The following is an 8,620-nucleotide window of genomic DNA, read 5'->3' as shown; positions in this document are numbered from 1 at the left end:
ACTCCTTTTGAGAAAATACTAACCGTTTAAACGCCCTCGTCTCAAACTCTCGCTCTGTTGACTTAGATTATATGATTAAACTTAAATGCTTAACTCTCGCCCTCAAATTTAACTTTTAAAAATAATTTTTGAAAATAATTAGAATTTAATTAACCTTAAAAATTGCTTTCGCCCTGATTTAAAGTTAATGTTCAATTTACACTGTCCAGTTAAAAACTCAAACCGTCGTTCTATTGATTTTAACTTCTTTATGTCTTTTACTCTCGTACAAAAACCTTGGCATTAACTTTGTAAATTGAGACAAGAAAAAGAGTGACTATATTCTGAAATAAATTTAAACCAACTCAATTTGGATTCCTTTATTCCGCTTACTCTACATACCGATATCTAAATTAATTAGCCAGACATGATAAACATGCATAAACAATAATCATGCATAAATACGGCCATATCAAACAAAAAACATATAAACAGCGGAACAAAGCATATGTAAATTAAAACGATAAATCAATTAATTAATGAACCTGGAAAAATACTAGAAATCTAGATTTTATCTCTTACGCTTCGATGCTCGAACACTCTACCACAAGTCGGTTGGATTTGTTCTTCACAATTCTCGATTAGATAAGAAAGTAAAAACAAGGAAATAAAATACTATGATCTAACGTATGGTTAGATCCAGTAAAAATTACACAATAGTTTCCGGTGTAGAAACTATCGTGAGAAAGTAAATTGTATGCTTCGGAAATTAAACTAAAAGAAAAAGAAAAAAAAAAGAAATAAATTGCTTGAAAAATTAGAATGCTGGAAAAATTGTACGGAGAAGAGAGCGCTTCAATTGGCTTTTGTGAGGTTTATTTATATTAACCTCCCAAGATAACCGTCTCCTAGAATGTGTCTTCAGTATGGTTCAAAGCGTCTCCGAGTGCATGAGAGAATTTAGGGGAAACCGTCCACTCAGTCACGCACGTAAAGCCCAAAATATAGGAGTGGAATGTGTGACATCCGTCACACTATGTGTTACGGTCGTAACACTAGGTCTTAGGACGTGGCGATCGGCACATGCTTGTTGCGGTCGTGACAACAATTTTTTTGTTCCAAACGTGGGTTGGGCTTTGGTGCTTCAGCTTGCTGCTTTTCTAGAAAATCTTTTTTTTTGCACCCCTTTTCTTTCTTTTTCACATGTGCTTTAAATAATGATACTTGAAATAAATAATAAGAAAATGCCGAGTAATATCGAATAATATAAAATAAATTGAATCAAATAACGATATAATTTAATTAAATCAAGTATAAAAATGTGATATAGTTTCATGTTATCAAACTCCCCCACACTTAGACTTTTGCTTGTCCTCAAGCAAGAAATAATGTAGAAATCGATTTTTTTTTTAAAATATTAGCCAGATGAAATTTCCAAACACACATCAATTCGTAATAGGTTGCAAGTAAATCTCGTTAGAAATAACCTGAGTTTAATCTTAACATCAAAAACTACCGTAACAACACTAAATAACCTCACCTTATGCAAACCAGTTCGAGTCATGCTATTATAGCTCAGCCTAGTTCTTTTACTCTTATTTCACCCGTTTTCATTCTAGCGAAATCACATTAAGCCCTTTATCTTTTCGTACACATAGTGGACTAACCGGTTAGCGATTCTGATCCCCTTTTAGTTAGAAGTTCTAGTACATAAGTTGGATAACTTCTTTATTTAGTCTATTGCAAATTGTGGGGGATCGGACCGTAGTCCGCCCTACCAAGTTCAGCACCAGAAACCGCTGAACCAACTCACAATGGATCGTTCATACTATGTTTTTTGTTGGGTCCGCAACCTTTGGATTAAATGATCGGGTAAGGATCACCTAACTTAATTAGTGCATTTCCTGATTTTTAATATGTTATTTTGGGAATCATTCACTTGTATTCATAGGCTCTCCACGTAGTTTACTATTAAGATGGTGCCGACTTCTCGTATAAACTACTCGGGGTTACTATAAAACTAAAAGTTCAAGGAATTGGTATAAAAGGTACTTAAACTGATCTAACATGCTGAGGTTTTTAGAGTGTTGGGACGGTAATAATTTTGTCTTAATTTCACTCAAGTTTTATAAAATAAGCAACCTTTATACTTATTGAGTGTGTTGAATTTTGTTATGGCTCAAGAAAATTGAGGAGAATAGATAATAAAAATTTTCACACTAGGGACTTGACTTAAGAAAAAAAAATTATTATTGAAAGGGAAATAACATACTTGAAAGGGGAATAAACATACTGATAGGAAATCTTAACATGAATGAAACAAAGTTTTCCCCCTACACTTAAATAAAACATTGTCCCCAATGTTTCAAAAAAAGCGAAAAAAAAGGAAAAAATGGTACCCAAACTCAATTCTATCTGCGTCCTCTTGTTCTCGGACCCTGTGATCGTTCACGTACTGCCAAGTCATCACACCTGTTAAGCAAGTCAGTGAACCTCTGGTCGGTTATTGCATTCCTCTCTTGTTGTTATTGTTGCATCTGGCGCATCAGTTGCATTACTTCGTTATTCTGCGCATGCATGGCATCAAGCCGTTGGTCTTGATGTTCAATAGCATCCATGATGTCATCATTTGTTGCAGGCCTTCTTCTTCGACGACGTCGGGAGGATGGACCAACTACATTATCGGAAGGATCATGTGGGACAGAATGTTGTTCAGGACCTTGATCACCTTGCTCCACTTCATCAAACTCGTCTGGGGGCGGGTTTGCTTGTGTAGGCATGGTAGGTTCGGGAGCATTCAAATCGTAGATGAATCTGTTGGGGTAGTAACATCGGTGAGTGCAATGTTGGGCAAAACGATGCTTGGGATTTCTTGGTTATTCAACATAAGATAATAATTCCCGCCTACCATATTTTTGATTAAGCGGCAGGAGCGACAATAGCTGATATCCATAAACAGGGGTGGCAAAGATTGCAAATTCTGAAGTCGGTCCCCTAAATTTAAACCGAGTGCGATGGTGGTTATTAATCCTCCAATCACAAAAGGTTGTTTGCCTCGAGCACAAAGGGTACGGTTATGGTGAAGTAAGAAAGAGGCGGCGTTGACCCTTGTATTTGCTGAAAAGATGCAGTGTAGGAAGAATAATTCTTTCACGTTAACTTTGCTGTTGTTGGCTCTTCCAAAGATGGTGTTTTGCAAAATACGGACAAAATACCGGACAGTGGGGTTGTGTATGTGTGAAGCAAGTAATGCATCCCAATTGGTGGTTACCACACCGGATATTTTTCAAAAAAGTTCGAATGTGATCGTGTTCCACTCTGAGTTTGGAGGGATTCTTGGGTGGACGTCGTCTCCTTCATGAAAACGTAGCATGGCACTCAACTGTTCTTGAGATAGTGCGTACTCAGTGTTGAACATACGGAATTTTACGACACCGGTTAAGTACTCGTCCTCACCGGTTGGAGTGGTGTATGAATAAGAGCTTAAAAACTCCAAGGTGAGTGATGGGTATGTTGGATGATTTTGTGTGCACAGAAAAGTTAAATCGGATAACCTAAGAAGCCATTGCACTCTTTGGTGTAATCCCAATTCTTGTAAGCAATTGAAATCTGGGTATCTGGTAGATGTGACACCGCATTGCTGGAAACGAACAAATTGCTCCCGTTGATAGTTACTATCTTCAGTTCGGAAAATAATATTTCCAAATTGCATTTCTTGATGTTGGTTCTCTGCCATTTTGATTGGTCGGTAGAAAAAAGGGAGAAAGGAAAAGGGGATGAATTTTTTTGTATAGAATGGTTTTTGGAATGATGTGGTGTAGGATGAAAAATGTGGTGAAGGTAAGAAGGAGTTTTGAAATTGGGAGGAGAAGTTGGTGAGAAAAAAAAATGGGGATAAAGAGGTGAATTGAATGGGGGTAATGGTCACGACAAGGTTACGAGGCAGCAATGTGTCACGTTCGTGACAGCATAACGGTCAAAAACATTTACGAGAAAGTAAGTTGTCACGTTCGTGACAGCATGCGTGACGGGCGTCATAGGGGTGTTGCGACCGTGACAGCATGCGTTACGCTCATCACACCTCTGATCATGCAACGGTCATCGTCACGATGCAGGGTGGCAGCATGCATTGGTTAAAATTCGTGACAAGTTTTTATTTTTTTATTATTATTATTATTATTATTATTATTATTATTTCTATTATTATTATTATTATTATTATTATTTTTGAATTTCCATGACCATAAATATCAATGCTACTTTGACTTTATAAATTGTGTCATGGATGCTACTTTACTACACCATAAAATATATATGTTTTTTCTCTAATAAGCAAAAATACAGGTTGTAGTATATAATATTAGGAGTAGTGTATACTTGTACGTGATCAAAAATTTAGCATGTAAGTAGTAGCATACAATATATATCAGCATTGGTAATTTTAGACAGTGCATAAATCAAAATGAAATTTAATTTAACCAATAATGCCAGTAGCTTCATAATGTAATATTTGACTGAAGATAAAATAAAACATGCAGAAAAAAAATCCTAAGACTAAAAATATTGTCAAACGAAACTATAAATTTCCTAAGACTAAAACTAGTTAACTGCAATTCTTCTAGCCACTTGTAGAATCTCTCGTCGGAGGAGCAAAGGAATTGACACGGTGTAGCAACTCGTGAAATTGATTTGTCATTCTACTCATGTGTTCCATAAATTCATGTCCCATCATAGTTAACTCTTCTCTAATGGCATCTTGTTCTGACATCAAAGCTTGAATAACGGTATTATAATCAGTTCCGGGCATATGATGTCTAAAATCAGGTATTATCGATTCTGCGGACGGGATAGGATAAGGTGGAGAGGCAACATCATGGTAACCAGTTGGTGTCTGCGGATCAGACTCAGCATTAGGAATCTGGTTGTCAAGAATCTCATAATCTTGGATGGTTTCAACAGATCTAATAGGAGAAGGCATTCCATCCAGGTTGTAGAGCCAATTATTTCGGTTATGGACACTATTCATCGGGCTAGGCATGGTGAATAGGTAAAAAGCTTGGTTGTTAATTAATAGTTCAAACTTTTCAGGTCCAAGATTTCCTATAAACATAGTGTTGAAAAGGAAATTTATATTCATAGGCTGAATACCGCAAAAAGGGTTCAAATCAAGCATGGCTTGGCGCAATCCAATAGCATTAGCAATCATAGTTATCAATCCCCCTTTTTGAATCGGTGCATGGTCATCTTAAATAAGGAGGTCAAAACTCGCCAACATATAAGTGGCACCATTCACTGGACGATTCTGGGAAGCACAAAATATTATGAAAAGTTCATCACGTGATACTGTGGTAATGTTTGAAATTTTCCCAAAAAGAGTGTGTGCTAGGATCTTGTGGAAATAACGAAAAGTTGGGTTATGTATGTTTCCAGAAAGAAACTCATGTTCCTCAGGTTCGTCATTTCCCGTCAAACTTCCCCAAAAATGCTCAAGCTCTTGATATTCAAAGAGGTCCTCTTGGTTCATGGTGAATGTGTCAAAAGAAGTAGGGAACCCTAAGAGGTTAGTAAATTCTCTAATGTTATACTGATACACCATATTGAACATCCTGAATTGAATGAAACCTCAGTTTATTCCTTTTCCATGGTTCGGTAAATAAATCAGGGAGCTAAGGAATTCTAGAGTTAGCCTCCGGTAAGTAACAAATTGTCTCCGAATAGGAGTCGTTTCCCACCCTATTTGATTCAGCAGATATATGACACTATCTCTTAGCCCAAGTACGGTCATTGCACAATCATCAGCATAAAAATTTGGGTGCATCTCTCTCTCAACAAGTTCTTCAAATTTTTGTCTCTGAGCTCTCCCTCGGAAATTAATACCCATGTGATCAATATGTGTCATCAGGTCAGTGTTAACTAAAGAAAAGAAAAACAAGAATTTTAGTCAAGATTTGGCCAGATGTCAAAAGAAGAAAAGAAGAAAAAATTAATAAAATAAAGAAAATGAAGAATGAAAACTGAATAAAATCAAAAGAATAATCAAATAAAAATAAAAATTTGTGGGTTGTCTCCCATGAAGCGCTTTGTTTAATGTCGCAAGCTCGACAGAAAACTATTAAATGTTAATCTATTAATTTTGGAGACAATACGTCTAAGTGCAGGACTTGCGAGTCTTCATTGTTTTCAGCATAATGATAATGTTTTAGACGCTGCCCGTTTACGATAAATGATTCAATAAATTTTCCTTTAATTTCTACAGCCCCACTAGAAAAGACATTAGTGACTTTGAAAGGGCCAGACCACCTAGAGCGTAGTTTTCCTGGGAATAACTTAAGTCTAGAGTTAAACAATAGGACTACATCGCCTTGTTTGAAAGTTTTCCTTGATATACGTTTATCATGCCATTTTTTCGTTCTTTCCTTGTAGATTTTTGCATTTTCGTATGCATCTTGTCTAAGTTCCTCTAATTCGTTTATATCTAGAATTCGCTTTTCACCGGCGGCGTTATAGTTTAAATTTAAATTTTTAATAGCCCAATAGGCCTTATGTTCTAACTCCACTGGGATGTGACACGATTTACCATAAATAAGCTTAAATGGGGTTGTTCCTATGGGAATTTTGTAAGCGGTTCGATATGCCCATAAAGCTTCGGGTAATTTTGATGACCAGTCTTTCCTCGATGTAGCGACAATTTTTTCCAATATCTGTTTAATTTCTCTATTAGACACTTTCACTTGTCCACTAGTTTAGGATGGTAAGGTGTTGCTACTCGATGTTTTACACCATACTTAAACAATAATTTTTCGAGTACTTTAGATATCAAATGAGATCCACCGTCACTGATGACTATTCTTGGGACACCAAATCTTGGAAAGATTATATTCTTAAAGAGTTTAATTACTACTCGTGTGTCGTTTGTTGGAGAAGCTATAGCCTCAATCCATTTTGATACGTAGTCAACCGCTACGAGTATGTACTTGTTACCAAAAGAAGGTGGAAAAGGTCCCATGAAATCTATTCCCCACACATCAAAAATTTCTACTTCCAAAATGCCTTTTTGTGGCATTTCGTCACGTCTAGATATGTTTCCTGTGCGTTGACACCTATCGCATTTCTTGACAGCGGTATGTACATCCTTCCATATGTTTGGCCAATAAAGACCGACTTTTAGGATTTTAGAGCAGGTTTTGGATGTACTTGCATGTCCACCATAAGGAGCGGAATGACAATGCTAGATTATACTTTCTACCTCTTCTTCAGGTATACAACGACGGAAATTACCATCGGAGCCTCTTTTGAAAAGTAAAGGGTCGTCCCAGTAATAATGTTTTATGTCATGGAAGAATCGTTTCTTTTGTTGATAGGATAAATCAAGTGGAACCACTCAGGCGGCTAAATAATTGACAAAATCAGCGTACCATGGTGTAACACATACAGCCAAGGTGGTCTCTACCTGTTTGTCAGCTCTATTTTCTTCCAAATTAGCTATACGTTTATCGTACGAGAAATCATCATTGATCAATGTTAGGTTTTCGAGTCTAGAGAGGTGATCTGCTACTACGTTTTCAGTTCCTTTTTTATCTTTGATTTCCAAATCAAATTCTTGTAGCAACAAGATCCACCTTAGGAGTCTAGGTTTAGTGTCCTTTTTTGTTAAGAGGTACTTAATGGCAGCGTGATCAGTGTAAACGATTATTTTAGCTCCGACCAAGTAGGAACGAAATTTATCTAGTGCAAATACTACTGCTAAAAGTTCTTTCTCGGTTGTGGCGTAATTCATTTGTGCTTCATCTAGAGTTCTACTCGCATAATATATGACGTGAAGTTTTTTATCATTTCATTGTCCTAAAACAGCGCCTACGGAGTAGTCACTTGCGTCACACATTATTTCAAAAGGTTCATTCCAATCCGGGGTTTGCATTATGGGCGCGGAGATCAATGCTTGTTTAAGTGTTTGAAATGCTTCTAAAAATTTATTGTCGAAGATGAATTCAGCGTCTTTCATTAATAATTCGGTTAAAGGTTTAGTTATTTTAGAGAAATCTTTAATGAATCGTCGGTAAAAACCGGAATGTCCTAAGAAGCTTCGTATTTCCCTCACAGTTTTCGGAGGTTGAAGGTTTTCGATTACTTCTATTTTGGCTTTGTCTACTTCAATTCCACTATTTGATATGATGTGTCCTAAAACAATTCCTTCTTGTACCATAAAGTGACATTTTTCCCAATTAAGTACTAGGTTTACTTTTACACATCGTTCTAGAACTCTTTCTAGGTTTTCAAGACATTCTTCGAAACTTTGCCCGCATACGGAAAAGTCATCCATAAAGACTTCCATGATGTTATCGAGAAAATCGGCGAATATTGCCATCATGCACCTTTGGAAAGTTGCAGGAGCATTGCACAAGCCAAACGACATTCGTCGATAAGTGAAGGTACCAAAAGGTCATGTGAACGTTGTCTTTTCTTGGTCATCAGGATGAATTGGTATTTGAAAGAAACCTGAGTAACCGTCCAGATAGCAGAAATGACAATGCTTGGATAGTCGTTCTAACATCTGGTCTATGAATGGTAAAGGAAAATGATCTTTTCGGGTTACTTTGTTTAGCTTTCTATAATCAATGCACATTCTCCATCCCGATTCAAT

The sequence above is a fragment of the Lathyrus oleraceus genome, chromosome 6, assembly GCF_024323335.1.
Source record: "Lathyrus oleraceus cultivar Zhongwan6 chromosome 6, CAAS_Psat_ZW6_1.0, whole genome shotgun sequence".
Lineage (NCBI taxonomy): Eukaryota > Viridiplantae > Streptophyta > Magnoliopsida > Fabales > Fabaceae > Lathyrus > Lathyrus oleraceus.
Note: the sequence above shows the minus strand (reverse complement) of the source record.